Genomic DNA, 19,723 nt, shown 5'->3' on the forward strand with positions numbered 1-19,723 from the left:
AACTCGTTGATTCAGATGATTAGGTTCATAGCTCGTTTAGAGACCCTTTTAATGATATGCTAATTTTGTGAGATAGGAATTTTGGGTTTTCATGAGCTGTATGCCAAAATCATCTGTATTAAGACAATAAAAGACCTGAAATATTTTAGTTAGTGTGCAATGAATCTAAAATATATGAATGTTAAATTTTCATCATGACATTATGGAAAATAATGAACTTTATCACAATATGCTAATATTTTGAGAAGGACCTGTAGATGTTACGTGAGCTGAATCGCAGACTGGATGTGATCCTTACACAGGATCGCAGGCAGGTTGCGGTTCCTGGACTCAGGGGTGAAATGGGATAAATCTTGGAGAAAGTTGTTCGCTCGGATCTAGCGAAAGACCAGGAATCTGGCTGTTTGGATTCACCTTTGAGAAGCACCAGTGAGACTCTCAAGGCTGACAAAAAATTAAGAGTCAGCCTAACCCAAATAATTATTGTTTTTCTGCCCTGCACGGCCTTGATGGCTGGCTATCTTCAACCTCTCCTGGAAGTTATGTAAACGTGACGCTCTGCTCCCTCTGCCCCCTCCCTTCCCTGAGGACATTTGTGGACCTGCTCAGAACTTTGTGGCCGGTTGATGAACATTCCAACCAACCATCAAGGACAATGGCCTCTGGGACAGTGCTTCATGAACTTATTTGCACACACTCACTTGTACACACACATGTTCAAGATAAACATATTCACCCCTCACACCACCTTCACCGTTCCCGGCATGTTGTTGTTTTGTCAACTTGTTGCTTCTTTGTGCTGAGGTTTTTTGCAATCTCAAACTGTATCCTGCTAAGGATAAAGTGTGAAATATGATTTTCTTTCCTCTACTTACCTAATGTGGCCTCTTTTCTCATCTAGCAAGGGCAGCGCCTGTGAGTGGGCAGCAAAGCCTCGGTGACCCGTCCCCCCATGTTTTGTGCTATGATATATGTTTGGATGAGTTGTACTGGAATTCTAATTTCCCCTCGGGGATCAATAAAGTATCTTTGAATTGAATTGAATTGATGTTTTTTGAATACAAACCGAGTTAGAACCCGAACATCCATTCAGACAGCTTCCTCTTGCGTCCACAGTTAATCCTGTTGGATGTGGTTCGTCCTTCTTGGTGGTATGCCGACATTACCCTGGATAACGTGTCTCTTGATACATCACAAAGACTTGCTGCCATGGTCACAGATGCGCCAGCAAGACGTGCACCAACAATTTGTTCTCTTTTGAACTCTGGTATGTCACCCATAATGTTGTGTGCATTTCAATATTCTGAGCAAAACTGTGCTCTTACTCTGCTAATTGAACTTTCACACTCTGCTCTTACTGGTGCAATGTGCAATCAATGAAGACTGGCTACCAGGCTGGTCCAATTTAGCCATGAAACCTCCCACACTAAAATGACAGGTGTTTCAGTTTCATTGTCCAAGCCCTGTACTTCCAGCACAGGAACAGGAGGAGCAGCAGCAGACTTCCCGGGACATCACTGTTTGAATAAAAACCCCACATTCCAACAAACAGATATCTTTCCATGGGGATCCCCACGGGAACCAGACAGGAGAGTCACAGTGTGTATGTCTCCTTGCTGGCAAGCAGACATAACTAGATCCAAGAGTGTCATATGATCACGAGATCATATGCACAAAGTTAAGTAGGACTGAATTGCTGTTTGTGTATCCAGTATTCATTCATGAACGGGTGTAATTAAGGTCCAAGCATGGCTTGACTTTTCTTTCTGAGGTCTACAAAAGCAACCTGTGTTCCAGAGAGTTCCCAGCAGAGACCCTGTCTCTACAATGCTGAGTGGAGCGGTTTTCCCAGTCTGAAGGAAGGACAAAGGTACCGCAACACAGCAAGCCGCTCTGCATGCACTTCAGAAGTTAGCTGCAAGCTAACCCTTTGTTTACCCACACGTGGATGTTTTCCTGAATGCCTAGGACAACTCCTCCTCAGCACAGTTCACATAAGATGTAGTGTTTGGGCAGAGAAGATTAGTTTAGAGTTATTTAATCTAAATAATGCTTGTTCATTGACGATTGTTTTTGTTGAGAAACTCAGCTACAGTAAGTGCTAGCAGATCAGCACTCAGCTAAGGATGTGTTCTGTGTTGTGTTTTTAAAGTTAAGACAAACTTCATTTAAAAGGGTGGTTTTGAAACGCAGAAGATCGGCCATAATGTGTCGTCTGTGCTTATGCATTTCAACTCTTTTATTAATGGCATATTAAAGGTATGTGTTTGATTCTGGTAAACAGTGTTGGAAAAATGTATATAAGTTATCATTGTTTAGTTTAAATCATGTTTATGTCTGAAGTTCTACTATAGTTAAGATGATTCCTATGATTGCTTTTTTAGTGTGAACAAGTGTTAAGGAATAAATGAATAAATGTGTGGAAGGTTAAGGAATGCGGTCTGGAGTGGATCACTCTCTGGACATGACAAGCTTATACCATATATGGGAATGACTACACTTTTAGGTTGAGATCTCTGTAAGAATTGGCTGAACCAATTCCTGCTTTTTGCTTGTAGTAATGTGAGTTGTAAATAAAAGGCTGATGCAAGGATATTTCCTATTGTGAGAAGAAAGTCACTGTTTAGGCAGAGGATTGTCTCACCCTTGCAAGTCAAACATACTTGGTTCACCTTGTGTCTTATTTTACACTTGTCTGTGTTTATCAGCTTTCTAACAACCAGCTATAAGTTTATTTTGTTAGCTCCAACTGCTAACGGCCAAGAACACGTGCTCGCCCACTTTATGAGTCAGCTGAAGATCATTTACCCAGGAAGGTTGTTAGTTTCCAATCTAGGAAATAATATTTCCATAAATATTATTTTACTAATCGTGATAACTAACTAAACAGCTACAGATCATGTACCAGAAAGGTTGTTGGTCCTCATTCAAAATATTTCCTTCCCTATTTCCTTAATAATATTTCTTTAAATATCATTGTACTAGACGAAGCCAACTAATTAAACACCATTAAGACACATTTTCCAAAAAGTTTTGTTTCTTATTCAAAATAATATTTCCTTAAATATTATTTTACCAAATAGGGGCAGCTAATTAAACACCGTTGAGTTTGTTTACTGAAATATGTTTGACTTTGGGTTGATTTATTTTTGTTAATAAATTATTGTATTTTAAGAAATTGTGTGAATTCATTCTCTGTGTGTACAGAGTTTTGTTGTTCAATAATGCCAGAGCTTGGCTCATCCCTTTCAATTTTGTCCTAATACCATCACCTTATTGGGCTGCTATTCACAGGACAACCCTTAACAGATATAATAATTATTTAATAAAATATTGAAATATTAATATTAAAATATAAATAATATATTAATATTCATAATCACAACACATGCTTAAAGGTGCCAATTTCAGAGCAGGTGCAGCTTTCTAGCTATGTACCTCTTCAGTCTGTATATAAGTACAGTACAAATGTGCTTCACTCTGTGACACATCAGGCTTAGGACTTGTTACCATTTTGGTTGGGTCTGCACTACCTACTCAATTTCCTTTTATGTAAGGGTGACAGTTTGGGTCAGATGGCTGAAACCTGGACATGACTGGGAGTTCCCACAGGACAAACATCGTAAACACATCTTAAAACTTCTTTTGGAATGGAAAAAGAAGGTTGACTGATCACTTTTAGAAAGACCTCCTCAAAATCCTGACTTTGGACCTATTGAAAATGTAATGTATGGACACAGTAAGATGTATTGAGGGGTTGTGATTTTTTTTCAATATAAACATATATATTGATACTATACAATAATGTTGTATTACTGAATCTTTTGTTTTTGGAAACATCAAAAAATAATGTGAATATAAATAAAACTAATTAGTATCTGTCACATCTACTGATGTTGAAGCAGCATCCCGGTTTCAGCAGAGAGATGTGCTACAAATACATGTTAAAACCAGTGCACTAACTGTTTAACTAGTGTCAAAACTTTATTATATGGACAAAACTACACAAAACATTGAAAGAGATGGATAGTGGTGAGATAGGGCCTCCTATCCAGGCAGAAGTTTGCAGGTTGATGGCAACAAAATGTGCGTGGTCGCAATTTCCTTATGGACATTTCAAATATTGGAGAGTTGTATAGTTCTGAACCTGTGTTAACTGGAGAAAATTCACAACAAACGTAAACTTGTGCTTATAATAGCTTTTGTAAATCTATACAATTGTATGTTGCATCATCATTACATCTTGAGGGAATTAGACTAAATAGATTATCAAAATGTAAACAACAGCAGGGAATGTGGATTAAAATATTTTCTCACTTTAGCTTCCATGCAATTAAGCTTCATAAGTATTTATAAATGACTATTTATAAATGTACAGTAAACCTAAATCAGCTGTTTCATTTAATATATTAAAATATATATTATTCCTTGCATTCAGAGGATTTTATGAATGGCTAAATGCTTTTCAAAGTGTAGTTCATTGACACTATGACAATGATCTATGTGTACTAAACGCTAAATAAAGCCACTCACACTCTCCATCCCCTTCCAAAAAAATAAAAATAAAAACGTCCCTCTCACTATTCAGCAGACTTAGCAGGCAAACTGTTAAGCACTGGTTCTGGTGTACAATGATAATTATCACAAATAAAAACATTGATTTCTATCACAGTATTGCTGTTTACATTGTTATCTCACCTTGTTAATGCCGCCTCTGGTATCAATTTAATTCCTCTTCTCATAAGGGTCATCATTAAACCTTTTGTTGGCCATTACACAAAGTGTTGTTTATTGTACATGAACCATGAAGCTGGAATTACTGGGAACTGGTTATGCTATTATTGTTTGCTTTTGGTGGATTAAAGGATCAATATTGAAAGAACACAGTCTCCTTTTCTATTTTTCATTAAATATGAATAAATGGAAAAGTCGCACTTTTGTTAAACGTAACTGAATTGAGTAGTGTAAGGAAATAAAATACATTGTAGTTTTCGTTTTTGGAAAGAAAATGTTGAATGACCTCTCTGGGGAGTTTAAAAACTTCCTTCTGTTCTGGGACCTTTTGTCCCAGGATTGCAGAGATAAGCCCATACCATAATAAACAGGGCAAGATATTGCTGCCTCTGGTTTTTATTCTAATACCGAATCTGTGCTGCAGCAATAGAAAGGGGGGATAGCTTGAGGTAATCTGTATGAAGTATGGGGTATATTCATCCCAAGCACCAAATAATCCTACCTGTTTTAAATATAGAATAGATAACTGCTGATGCGATGGTATTCTGGGGAAGATGATAGACGGTGAAATGGAGTTAAAATGAACGGGCCCTTAGTTGAACAGACCTAAATTCATTCCACAGGCCCAGTGGAATAGAGTTATCTGAATCAACTGTCCTCCATGGCTGCCTGAGGGATATTGAAGACAGCTAAGGTCAAATTATAGGGGAAGTCAGCTTGTGTGTGACTGTGGTGAAATTACCTTAAGAGTTTACCGGAGCCTGACAGTCAGCCAGTCTGCTACGTGACGATCTACAAAGAAATGAGTAAGACTGTTAAAAAAAAAAGAGATTAAAATAACACTCTTTTGAGTAAAAGCCACAGTATTGACTAAAACACCATCACACACCAGTATGCAAATAAAATACCTTTCAAAAACATTTTTTTCCAGGTGTGACTCATTACCTAAACGAAATGCTTAAATTAGAAATTAAATGTAAAAAAAGCCACTGACATGTGAGACTGTTTTTTCTGCGAAATTTTCTCTGCTCATCCATTGAGGTACAAAGCTTAAATGACCATTATTCTCTCCAGACACTCCCAGGTCCTCTAAAAAGACTGTGGTATAGGTGTAAATTAGTTAGACATCCTCGCTCATTAAAGACACTGGAGCAGCAAATCCACTAAGGTGCTCTGGTTCCACTATACATGATGGAGATCCATTTGGGGAACATCACTCATTATTATGTGAATATATATCATTAAGGCTTCATGGTGAAATTAATACAATTACACTACTTAGTGGGTCATAGCCAAGAAAACCATGTGGGAGATGGTTTCCAACATTAAGCCATAACTGATTCAGAAAACGTTTTCAGGTTGTTACTGGTTTAAGCTAATACAACTCATAGTTCTTCACAATGAAGAACTATGAGTTGGATTTACAAATACTACAGTGCCTTTCCAAAGTATTCATACCCCTTGAACTTTACATTTTGCCACATTTCATGCATGAACCGCCAGGTATTTTAGTGGGCCATCCTAACCCATGAATACCTTCGATTGCACCTTATTATGTCGCAATTTTTTTTTTCTTTACCTAACTTTGTATTAAGCTACATCCATTACAATCAACTCTAACCAAATTTGCAGTCCTTGTTGAGGAAAAGCATCCCCACATCATGGTGGTCCCCCCACCGTTAAACACAGAAGAAATTGTGTGTTCAGGGTCATGTGCACCATTATTTGTGTGCCACACAGTTTTGTATTTTGGTCACAAAAGTTGGATTTTAGTCTTCTATTAACATGAAAGTTTTTCCCACATGTTGTCTATGGCCACAGCGTGGTATTTTGGTCAAACTTTAAACAGAATTTACTGTGGCTTTCTTTAGCACTGGATTTAGTCTTCTTGTTCTTCCATTAAGCCAGAATTTGGGAGTGAACAGCTAACACTTCTGTTGACAGATTTTTCCACCTGTGCTGTAGACCTCTGCAGCTCTCCAGCGTAACCATAGGTCTTTCAGCTATTCCTCTGATTAATGCTCTTCTTGCACAGCCTGTCAGGTTAAGTGGATGGCCGTGTCTTGGTGGGTTAACAATTTTGCTATACTCTTTGCATTTTTAGATGATGGATTGAATCGTTTTCTATAAGACATCAAAGGTTTGGGATACTTTTTTTATAATGCAATCCTGCTTTAGTTCACCACAACTTCATCCCTGACCTATGTGGTGTGTTTCTTGGTCTCCAGGTCTTCATGATGCTGCTTTTCCACTAATGTTGTCAAAGAAACCTTTGTGATCTTCACAGAACAACAGTATTTATACATAGATTCAATTGCACAGGTGAACTCTACTTTGTAATTAAGTGACTTCTGAATCTTGTTGGTTGCAGTGGAATTTATTTAGGAGTATCATTGTGAAGGATGCTGAATGCAAATGCATGCCAAAATGTGTACAGTTGCATTTAAAAAAGACGTTTATCATCTTCCTTTAATGTTATCCACTCGTTTGAATTGATCTATCACATCAAATTCCAAGGTTTGGGGTTGTAACTTGAAGATGTAAAATAACAATAACAACAACAGTGAATGCGAATACTTTTGAAAGGCACAGTATTCGCACCACCGACCATTCCAGGTCGGTGCTCATCAGCAAGCGCCGACCTGGAATTACAATGAAAGATAAATGGTGATGCTGCCATTCTTTCTAATGTGGCAAGCAGATGGATGAGTTCACTTGAGGAAATTGTTGGATTAACGATATATTGCCAACTTTTGTCACTGCTTGCCCCTACGTTCTGATCAGAATTGGCACTTAGGAGAATAAAACAGACTGTGCCACGCCGCATCAGACGGAAACCTCAGCAGGGACGCGAAATAAATCAACTTCAGGACCACGGACAGCTCTGGCCAGCCACAGAATATTAAATGGACGACGAAACACGCCGAGAAGTGTGTGGATTAGCACCAAACTGAGGCTGCTGCGCCTGTAGAAGAACTCTAGAACCTGATGGCACTCTGAGATTAATTTTAGTCGTTTCCGGGCAGGTTTAGTCCCTTTCCTTCCACCTCAGCAGAATAACCAGTTAACCTGAAGACACCACGAGTGGTATTTATGTGTATAAGTATTTGGTCTCTTATCTCATTGAGTTTGTCATTACGGGACTTTTAATTTGCTCATGGCTATTCATAATTAGCCTGTTGTTAATCATCTTGGATGTCTTTTAAGCACACGGCCCTGAAATGTACCAGTTAAGAAAAAAAAGTGTCAATGTCGGCAAAGGATTCCCAGTCTTTCAGATGTAATTCTAACACAACGCTTTCATTAGCTCTAACTGCACATTAATTAATCACACAAAAACGGCAACAGCTCTCCTCCGTCACCAGTCGGCATCCTACATTCTCTGACGGTGATTTTGATCAACGCAATCTAAAATGAAATCATGTGCCTGGTTACAGCGCTGATCCCAGCCGGTATAATGTGTACTGTCATGCTCATTATGAAAATGCCAGCCTCTATTCGTTCACTCAGTGGCCGTATCTCTTCTGCATAATGATTTAAACAAGGCTGCTCTTGGAGTGCCACTTAATGACTCATGGTTCATGCATAGGCATGATCGGAGAGGATTAGACATTATGCTCAACACCTCTTCTCTCTTCAAACTAATTTGACAGCTCAAACAGATAAGGACTTAAATGTTGACATGTTTTGGGGTGAGCGTTTTTTTGGAGGGGACCAACGAAAATGTTCAGGAGGGGATGTCGTTTTATTCCATCGCTCAAATTTTCAGACGCAACTGCTGCTGCCATTGAAAGGGGCATATTAATCTTAAAGCCAATGTCATGTTCATTACAGATCAATGTTTCAGCTAACGTGGGGAATGGAAATGACTGCTCACAAAGAGCTTCTTATTATTCTATCCACGTCGCCTACCTCTGTCCACCCTCCTTTGGCAGCTATTACAGAGAGCTACTTGTGTCTTAAACATGTGACAAAGTGAGAGAGGGGCACAGGGGGAGAGCTGAGGCGTTCATGCCTGCTCTGTGCAGAGCGCCTGTCGACAGTTCCTACAAGATCCGGATCCTGCGCTCCTCCACACGGCGATGCAGAGTAGGCGGATCAAGTAGCAAATACGCGGCGAGAAGACATAATCCACAACGGAATATTTAGCAGTGTTCTTCGGTTTTGCGTCTCTTTCCACGTCACTGCATCCCATCACTTCTGTCAGACGTTGGACCCCGCCGATACTGGTCGCACAAACTGCACTTAGAGGTCCCTCTAATCTTATCGTCAGCTCCTTTCCGCTCCTGGTTGCTCTCTTCCTCCCCTCTCCTCCTCCTCCTCCCCTTGCCACTCGTCTCTTCTCTTTACTCCATCTCCTGCTGGACGATTTCATTCTGGAAAGTCATTATCCCCAGAAAGGTCAAAGCGTATCCTTCCTGGAACCTCATTTTGCTCTGGGATAAGCCTGAGAGTCACCCTGCTTTCTGAAAGTTTGTCAGTGGTGTATAAGCGTCCAGGCTGCTCCGTGTTGCAACCTTTCTTTGGCAGTCACTTTACCTGTTTTCACAGCCTTGCACATATATATATATATTTTTTTTTTTGGAGAGCGTTTTTTGTTTTTTTTTTCGTTTTCCATTCTTGTCTGCGGAGTGGCTGTTGAACACCAGCAAACTGTGAAATGAGTTTCATAGCCGTTCTGACTGCTGATAGTGCTGAGATTCTGCAAGAGAATGGGACATATTGAGTTCAACTTTAAGTGTTGTTCCAAACCTTGGTAAGTCACTGTAATTATGCTTTTCTTTGTTGAGTTGGAATCACATTATTGTCAACAACATGTATATTGTAAACAACATGTATATAAGTGTGACCTAATGCATAAGATACTGTTTCTCTAATCACAATATAATTAGGAGCTTTAAAATGCTCTTCATATTAGTCTCACACATTAGCACAAACTTTTGTATTCCCCGAGGCTTTCAGAAAAGAATATACATATGCTTTGTTTGCCATGTCTGTATAAGCACGCTCCCTTTCTTTCCCCCTTCCTACTAACCCCTCCACCCCCCATCAGCATTGCCAGCGTTTATCTGCCTTTCCAAGTAACATCTCTAATCTATATTACTTAGGATGTATTGGCATTCTCTAACACTGATGTGTGGACAGTGCTGGGTTTGTGTGGACATTGCTGCGTTTGCACAGGAGCGACAGTGATGAGAAACTAGCTTACTGTTATTCTAAAAGAAATGCTCTAACTGACTTGTTAATTCTAAATTTCACCCTTAAGCGCCCCCTCAAAGGAGAAATATGAGTCAGAGTAACCTTATGAGATCATCAGTGGAGGCTGTGATAGTGAGCCAAAAGCCCTCAAAGAAAGCAAATAGGATTTTTAAATGTAATCATTCTTACACAGCAGTAGTTTGGCTTGCGTGTTGTATCTAGTATTTTAAACTTGACTTCATATAACATCCATATTTTGGAGACACTCTTCAGTGGCACTGTTGAAAAATGGCTTGTTGGTGTTTTTGTAAAGCTTTGGAAGATCAAAAACAAGGACGTGCAGCTGTTCTCACTGTCACTTTCTGGGTTTGCACCGCAGTGCCAAAGCCTGGTCCTCTGTTCTGAAGTGTCCCTTATCCATCCCAGGAGACCAGTGAACATGACCGCATCCAGGCCTGGAAGGGAAAGTGTCTCCTCCAGTGCTGAGACAGATTTCTCTGCTGTGTATCAGTCACCAAGACCACAAAAAAGAGAGGTGTGAAGCGGTCAAAGATGTCCTGATCATCAAATTCCCAATTCTTAAGATATTAGTTTGTGCTGCAAATGTTTGTGTCTTATCTTTTTGTGTTGATTCATTCGTTCACTGGGGGGTAAATACAAGATCATCTGCTTTCAAAGTTAGCATACTGTACACATAAGAGGAGACACTGAGCTGGCAAACTACTTTTGCATTAAAACTGTGATTGTGTCAGGAAGCATGTATAGGCTTTCAGACTAATGCTAAAGGCAGGAATTACATGCCTGAGAGGGACGCTTGTTCCTACAGCTTCGTGTTGGGAGGCTGACAGGGCCAAATGCAGCACCATTTGTGGCTTGATAGCTGGAAAAAGAAGGAAGAAATGGTTAGAAACAAAAAGGAGCTTTGCCTGTCTCCTCCCACAATATAAGCAAGTAATTGCAAATAATGCTCTGCAAGAGGGTTCTCGAGTTTATTTTTGGATAGACAGGTCAATGCGTTTTGTCTTCAGTGCAATGAATAAAAGCCCCTGCTGAAGGTTTTGAATTAAGGTTAATCATGACTGATGTCTAATTGTAGGTGGGAGTTAGAAGCCTGAGGTAAAAATGAAGCTCAAAACAGAAGTTAAATGGGGAAACACTGGAGCCATAAAAGCTTTCTGATTGGGGATCTATTTCAGGGTCAAGTTTTTTAAAGTTTTGGTTAATGTCCACAGCCCATTATTTTATGATAATGAGCAAGCCAACGGGTTTTATTTCAATGTCAATTTGAGAAGAGGGGCTGCAGGGACAGAGGAAGATATGAAGATATAAGGGTGAAGAAGGGAAAGGAGAACATCAGAAAGAGGTGAAAGGAAAAATTCTCATTGAGGTATTTGAGATAGACTGGGCATTGAAATAGATTAGTTCATATTAAGAACAGCTGGGGCATTAGGTTAGAGTCTCTCTCTAAAACAACTGGTAAGTGTTTGTTTTTTGTACTTCTACCAGTCTTCAAAATATCTCTCCACAGTGTTCTTATGGCAAAGGTAGACCTTTAGGTAGATCCCAGCGATTTTAACTGAAACAATAACAAAAAAAAAAAAAAAGAAAATCACAGAAAGGTTGTGTGGTTATCTGTGTCGGATGGTTTTGGTTTCTGGTGGCCAGTGGCAGGGAATAACACAAGCAAAACAGAAAAGAAAGCAAAGAGCAGAGAGAATGGAATTCGTCCCTGTAATTTAAGATGAACCTTTGTCCCTGTTCACACAAGGCCACCACCAGAAAAGATCTATTTGGGATTCACTGTGATTTATAGTGTGTCACTCTCTGTATGCTCTCTGCTGCTCAGTGATATGCAGCAATAAAAAAAGCACGCAAGTGAGAAGTTTACAGTCTGAGTTACAATTATTAAAGGAACCTTTTTTTCATTTTTGCTTTGACTAAAACTTTTATGTACCATAACCTTAAGATTTACAACATATTTGCAGATATAAACACTGAACTTTAACTTACTGAAACCACATAAATAAATACATAAAAATAAAGTTCTCGGTATTTATTGAAATATTTATTTGAAATTACTCATAGGTGAAAAGCTCACAAACACTTCTGCCTGTGCTTATAGAATTATCTTGTGTATTATTATTCAAGCACTGTTCTATGTTTTTTTGCAGATGAACTTGATGAGAAAATAAGTTATTTCCAGTTTTTTTTGCAGTAAAATCAGTAATAAAATAAAAATAAAATGAGTGGTTTTCTTTTGTATGATTTCTGATTTTTTGAGTTGGCTCTCCATGTGAAAATAGCTTTTTTTTCATTTGAACCATGTTTCTCTGTAGGCATGGGAGTTGTCTGCTGTCAAGTTTCTAGCTCTTAAAAATAAATTCTGACATTTTCAAGATCAGATTACATTTTTTTCAAAAGCACAGGGTGTTATGCTCCTTAAACACAATGACACAGTGTTCCACAGCAGAGTCGCACTGTGAAAATGACGCTGGCTTTTGGTTTTTCTGCTCCCTGACTCCATCTCTTATGCAGAATTGGGAGTAGAGGTAGCAGCCACATGAACAAACAGCACATGACATTATCCTTTGCTTTTACTTCACCCCGATGATGGTACTACCGTCACACCAAAGAACAAATGCTTAAATGTGCTCTTTGAGTTCAGTTCTAAATATTTAAATATAACAGATTTTGCCAATTAGTTAATCTTCAAATAACTACTTGAATCATTGTAAAGCAATTGTATCCTTATCAGGAAAGAAAGCCTCGTTATCGCTGTTCATGTTGTAAATTCATTCTCTCTGTTCTACATTGTGGCAGCCAGGCTGACTGCTTGTTCATTTTAATGTGGCTCCCTGTATCCTCAAATACTGCCCTGGGTGTTCAGTGTGAGGGGGGAGTTCAGGACTTCCTCTGTAGGTCTAACTGTGTTTATGGTGAAATTTCCGCTAACGCGGAAAGGGATAAGACCAGAGTTATTACCACTCTGAGATGAGTGTTAGAAGTATCTGAAAAAGCTGATTATTTGTGAGTTATAAGTCTTCTGCTCTGACATCCAGATATTTTGTTGCATATTTTAATATCTTTGTTTTAATGCCAAATAAATAGAGTGTGGAGTTACACTCATCTGGCCTTTGATTAAGTACACCTGTTTAATTGTTTGTTAACAAAAATAATGAATTAACCAATTACATGGCAGCATTAGATTTCATCTACACATCTAGGTATGGTGCAAATGACTTGAATGTTGAAACATGGTTTTTCAGTGACTTAGACTGTGTCACGGTTGTTGGAGCCAGACAGACTGGGCTTACAGATTCGAGAAACAGCTGATCTCCTCTTTCTTTATGCAGAACCATCTCTTCAGGTTTACAGAAAATGGCCCATAAAAGATAAAATATCTAGTGAGCATCAGCTGTCTAAATGAAATTGCTGTGTTGATGTCAGAGATCTGTTGTGATTATGAATGTGAACATATTATTTAATATTTAATATTAATATTTTAATATTTTATAAAATAATATTTTGGTCTGTTAAGGGTTATCCTATGAATACCATCCCAGTTAGGCGGTGGTATTAGGACAAAATAGAAAGGTGTGAGACGAGCTCTGACATTATTGAACAGCATAAACTCTGCGCACACATGGAATTAATTCAGACAATTTCTTAAAATACAAGAATTTATTAACAAAAATAAGTCAACTCAAAGTCAAACATATTTCAATCAACAAACTTTTTACTATGCTAAAACAATCCAACTAAACTACCAAGCAGAATTAAAGAATAATGAAGACTAATGGGCTATGTACAATATAAACAAGTTGATAAAGATAATTTAAAATCATGACCGAAAGAGTGATACAACATTACCATGCAATGTTTATGTTTGAGAACCAAGGATTATCTTGAAGAATCTGGAAATGAATTTAAGTTAGTCTTGGAACCAACTTGGGCAATAATCACCATATATTTAGTCAACTATTCACAATGCAAGATCAGATAAAATATTATTTTAATGAAATAATTCTCCCTATCATGCCTGAAAACCTGTACAAATCAACTCGCTCGGATCTTCAAGAAGTCACTGGAGAAATGTGAGGTCCCCTCCTGCCTCAAACGATCCACCATCATCCCGGTGCCCAAGAAACCCGCCATCCTAGGATTAAATGACTACAGGCCTGTAGCCCTGACGTCTGTGGTCATGAAATCCTTTGAGCGGCTGGTGTTGAAGCACCTGAAAGACATCCGAGGCCCCCTGCTGGGGCAGATGATGCTGTTAACTTAGGTCTACACTTCATCCTGCAACACCTCGACCACCCAGGGACGTACGCTAGGATCCTGTTTGTAGACTTCAGCTCGGCCTTCAACACTATCATACCAGACATCCTCCACCAGAAGCTCACCCAGCTCAACGTCCCAGCCTCCACCTGTCAGTGGATCAACAGCTTCCTGACGGACTGACAGCAGCAGGTGAGACTGGGGAGCATCTTCTCCCAAACCAGATCAATAAGTACTGGTGCCCCCCAGGGGTGTGTTCTATCTCCACTCCTCTTCTCCCTGTACACAAATGACTGCACCTCATCGGACTCATCCGTGAAACTCCTTAAGTTTGCAGACGACACCACTGTCATTGGACTGATCCAGGACGGCGATGAGTCTGCATACAGAAAGCAGGTGGATCAGCTGGTACACTGGTGCAGTCAGAACTACCTTGAAATCAACCCACTCAAGACTGTGGAAATGGTGGTGGACTTTCGGAGAACACCACCCCCATACACCCCCCTCACCATCCTCAATAACACTGTATCGGCCGTGGACCACTTCAGGTTCTTAGGAACCACCATCTCTGAGGACCTGACATGGTCTTCACACATAGACACTGTTCGAAAGAAGGCCCTGCAGAGACTGTACTTCCTGAGGCAACTCAAGAAGTTCAACCTTCCACAGGAGCTGCGGGGTCATCTTCTACATCGCCATCATTCAATCTGTCCCGTCTTCATCTATCTCAGTGTGGTTTGACTCATCACCAAAACAGGACAGGTGCAGACTGCAACGAATAATCAGGAATGCAGAGAGAATAATCAGAGCTGACCTTCCCTCCATCCAGGACGTATACAGGTCTAGGGTCAGGAAAAGAGCTGCTAAAATCTCTGCGGACCCCACACACCCTGCACATAAACTGTTCAGAGCTTTACCTTCAGGCTGCCATTAGAGAGCACTGTTCACTAAAACCAGCAGCCACAGAGACAGTTTCTTCCCCCAGGCTGTTTCTCGGTTGAACATTCAATAGAGTACAAAACAACAGCATACAGATGTTGCAAATGCACCTTTTTATTATATATATGTGTATATTGTACATTGTAAATATGTATATTCTGTAATACAAAAACAAAACCAAAGAGGAAAGTGTACCGGAGTCAAATTTCTTGTTTGTATGTACGAACTAGGCAATAAAGCTGATTCTGATTCTGATTCTGATTTTGAATGATCTGCTGAATAAAACTAACCTTCTGGATGACTAATTCTCAATGGTGTCTCATTAGCTGCCTTTACTTATTAAAATAATATTCAAAGAAATATTATTAAGTGAATATTTTGGAAAAGAGCCAAATCCTTCTGGAGAAATGGGGCTTAATGGTGTTTACTTAGTTATCAGATTTAGTAAAATAAAGTTTAGGGACTAATATTTACTAGCTTGAAAACTAACAACCTTTCTGTTAAATATTCCCTAGCAGGCAAGCACGTGTTCTTAGCTTGCTAGCAGTGAAAGCTAACAGAATAAGCTGATAGCTTAGCACCAGAATCAAACACACACCTTTAAAATACCGTTAATAAAAGGGTTAAAAAGCATGAGCGCGGACGGCGCGTTATTGCCGACCTTCTGTGTGTAAAATCACCCTTTAAATAAAGTTTGTCTTAACCTTAAAAACACACAAACACAAAGCACAAAACTGAGCACGTGGTGAGCAGATAGCCTGCTAGCACCAAGATAGCAGAATTCAACACAAACAAAACCAAATTTCATAAAATGAAAAACGTTCAGATCATTTCATCCTAAATCTTTCTCTATTACTCTGCCCAAACACCAAACTTTGTATGAACCATGCTTAGGAGTTGTCTGGGCGACAACGAAGTTTGGAGAAAGCTTTGTGAACAAAGGGTTAGCTTCCAGCTAACCTCCAGAGCAGTGGCTGGGCGGCCAGTTCTGTCCACTGACCACACTGCACGTTACCACGGGATGCGGCCTCTTTTGTCCTCCTTTCAGACTGGGAAACTGCTCTACTCTGCTTCGTAGAGACAGCGTCTCTGCAGGGAACACTCTGGAACACAGCTTCCTTCTGTAGGCCTCAGAAAGAAAGTCAAGCCAGGCTCATACCTTAATGACCCCTTTTTATGAATGAATATACCGGATACACAGACAGTAATTCATCCGTACTTAACTTTGTGTATATGATCGATGATCGTATGACACCCTTGGATCCAGTTTGAAGAGTTTATGTCTGTTTGCCAGCAAATAGACATTAGTGCCCTGCCTCTCCGGCCAGCCTCGCACAGAGTCCGGGTGGAAAAGATCGGACCATTGGACAGGGGGGCACTTTTATACAGCTACCCCCTCTTCTTTTCACTTTTCAGTTTTCATTCAAACACTTTTTTACACTGTTTAGATGGAATGCAATGTTGTATCTTCCATTTGTTCCATTGAAGTTTGCTTTGAGGCTTGTTTTCTCTAATACCCCTGTCACATTATATCTTATCCACCTTTCATTTTAATGATGTTAATGCCATAGGAATTTAATGCCCCACATCATGTTCCTATACATGTCATACTGTAGCCTACACAATTTATCATGACATAAGCAAGTCTGCCATATTTTTCTGAATTAGTCAAAAAATTAGGACACATGCTCTTACACATGCACCACTGCTAGAGAATTAAGTACAACATTTGAATTGCAGCATTGACCCACAATATTGAAAGTTAATCTCAAACTAAACAATGCTGATTGTTTATTTACCTGCGGTGATATGGAATGGTTGCAACTGCAAGTGAAACGTGTTGGGGATCCATCAATTTGAAGGAAAACATTTGCCTTTTAATACAAAAACAGAGTGGACCTGGGACACTGAAAGTAACTTTACAAAATTGCAAAATACAAAAAAAGTTACTTGATTATGTCATTGTTTTTCTAGCTGATTTGACCCACATGCAGAAATACACTCAGGAAACAGGAAAGGTTTAACAAGTTTGTTATGAAATATATTTGAATGCTGGAGAACCAGGAACTTGCTGTATGGAGAAGGGATCAATGGTAAGTGGCATAAAATATTCTGGGTTGTTGATCTTGATATATTTTGCTTACAGAGGGTTATTTGGAGATCCGCCAGGGGAGAGGAGAAGGCAGATGGATGGAAACTCCAGGAGCGTGTCGGGTAATTGAATGGTCCAGGTAATCCTGTCTTACTTGCACTTGAGGTAGAGGTGGCACCAGGTGGATGATCTTGGAGGGGAGCACGGTGGAGGGTGAGCCAGGCTCGTTCACAGGAAGCCTGAGGAGCCTTGAAACCAGAATGCAGCCAACTGAGAAGATAATCCGGGAAGTTCTCTTGCAAAGAGAGGATCTGAGTTTTCTGCATACGCAGACTGGATGCAGAAGCTCGGGACTGGAGGTAACCTGGGAAGGAGGACACGAGACGGTAAGTACTCAGAAAAAAATCACAAAGAAACTTGTCTTTGCCAGCTAGAGTTACCACTGCAGGTTAACACTCAGGCACCGGAGTGTTGGCAGCATTGCGTTCTTAAGCTCCTCTCCTAAAGAGGCTGATGGAGAACACCTATGGCTCATCTCCTACTGTGCATCTGGTGCCATCTAGAGGTTGGATGTGGTTAGTAGCAGGTAAAACAGGTGAAAAGAAAAAACTCCCAGAACTCCGACAGTACTTCCCCCTCAATGGCCGCTGCCTGGCAGTCCAGAAGGAGTGGAAGGAAAGGCGGAGTGGTAATCAGAAATGAGGGATAGGTTGCAGATAAAAGACCTAGGTGCAGTCCTCAGTCGACGAGATACTGCCAACCGCGACCCCGCCGATGGGAGTCCACAATCTGTCGGACTGCATAAACTGGTTGCCCCAATCCATCCCCAGTGGGTGGAGGGGGTTCGGGCAGAAGGCAAGAAGGATTTGTGATAACGGGCTTGATCTGAGAAACATGGAACGTTGGGTGAATGCGGAAACTCAAAGCTTTAAGTGGACAGCTGAAGGACTGATAACCGCCTCAATCTCATACGGGCCAATGAACCTGGGGCGAGTTTCTTGGACATTGATTTTAATGGGATGTCACTAGGCAAGAGCCAAACCTTCTGATCAGGTTGGTATTGGGGAGCTGGAACCCTTCTCCTGTCCGCAAACCTCTTGTTCCGATCTGCAGTGCTTTGAAGGGCTTGTGAAGTGGCTGTCCAGATATGTTTGCATCTACGGATGTGACGACGTACTGAAGTGCCAGAGATCTTTTTTTCATCAGCGGAAAACAATAGTGGTTGGTAGCCCAGAGAAGCTTTGAAAGGGAAGAAACCAGTGGCAGCAGAAGTGTGGGAATTACGAGTGTACTCGACCCAAGGCAGGAATTGGCTCCAGTCTGTGGGGTTGGTTGAAGTTAAACAACGGAGGGTGGATTCCAGTTCTTGATTCATTTGTTCTGTTTGACAATTAGACTGTGGGTGATATCCTGAGGTTAGAGACACTTTAGCTCCCAATGCTGAACAGAATTGTTTCCAAACCTTAGCTGTGAACTGAGGTTCGCGGTATGAGAGTATCTCCAGAGGTATTCCATGGAGTCTGAAAACGTGTTTCACCAGAAGTTGAGCTGTCTGAAGGGCACAAGGTAGTTTTCTGAGGGGCATAAGATGACAGATCTTGGAGAAACGGTCGATAATAGTGAGTATGGTGGTCATACCTTTTGAAGTGGGAAGTCCGGTGACGAAGTCAAGGGCAATATGTGACCAGGGTCGCTTCGGAATACAAAGGGGTTGCAATAGTCCTGCGGGTGGTTGGTTAGATGACTAGTTTCAAGCACAGATAGCACAGACTTGTACGTACTCTTTAACGTAACCTTCCGGAGATGAGGGCGATGGTTTGACTACAGCCAGGATAAGCCGAGAACTTGGATGATTGGAACCAGTGGATCCACCAGTTGATGGGATGTAAGTCCAATTTGGGGGTCCAGTTCCGGGATCTGGTTCAATCCTGAGGGCCCGGGATACCAAGTTCTCCACATCCCACGTGAGGGCTCCAACAACACAACTTGGTGGTAGGATGGGAGCAGGTTCCTCGTCAGAGTCGTCTGGGGAGAACTGTTGAGAGAGGGCGTCAGGCTTGATATTCTTGGAACCAGGTCTGTATGAGATCGGGAGGTTAAAACGGGAAAAGAAAAGGGACCAACAAGACTGGTGAGGGTTAATGCGTTTGGCTGCTTGAGGGTAGGCTAGGTTTTTATGATCTGTCCATACTACAACTGGTTGTTCAGCAGCCTCCAGCCAATGACGCACGCCACTCTTGCAGGGCCAGTTTTTTTGCCAGAAGTTCGCGGTCTCCCACATCATAATTTCTTTCTGCTGGATTGAGTCTGTGGGAGAAAAAGGCAAAAGGATGAAGTTTGCCATCAGAATCGGAAACTTGGGACAGCACAGTTCCTGCTCCAATGTCAGACGCATCTACAGGGTGGGCCATTTATATGGATACACCTTAATAAAATGGGAATGGTTGGTCATATTAACTTCCTGTTTGTGACACCATTGTT

The 19,723-nt window shown here is 40.6% G+C and overlaps 1 protein-coding gene across 1 annotated transcript in view; it reads left to right on the forward strand.

Moving 5' to 3' along the window:
* Positions 1 to 8,506: 8,506 nt before the first annotated feature.
* Positions 8,507 to 19,723, forward strand: part of brinp3a.2 (bone morphogenetic protein/retinoic acid inducible neural-specific 3a, tandem duplicate 2) — an 88,373-nt gene continuing 77,156 nt past the window's right edge. Inside the window, exon 1 of the mRNA XM_047375878.1 lies at positions 8,507 to 9,490. The gene's annotated coding sequence lies outside the window, so the exon portion shown is untranslated. The remainder of the gene's footprint in view (positions 9,491 to 19,723) is intronic.

The sequence above is a fragment of the Girardinichthys multiradiatus genome, chromosome 9, assembly GCF_021462225.1.
Source record: "Girardinichthys multiradiatus isolate DD_20200921_A chromosome 9, DD_fGirMul_XY1, whole genome shotgun sequence".
Classification (NCBI taxonomy): domain Eukaryota; kingdom Metazoa; phylum Chordata; class Actinopteri; order Cyprinodontiformes; family Goodeidae; genus Girardinichthys; species Girardinichthys multiradiatus.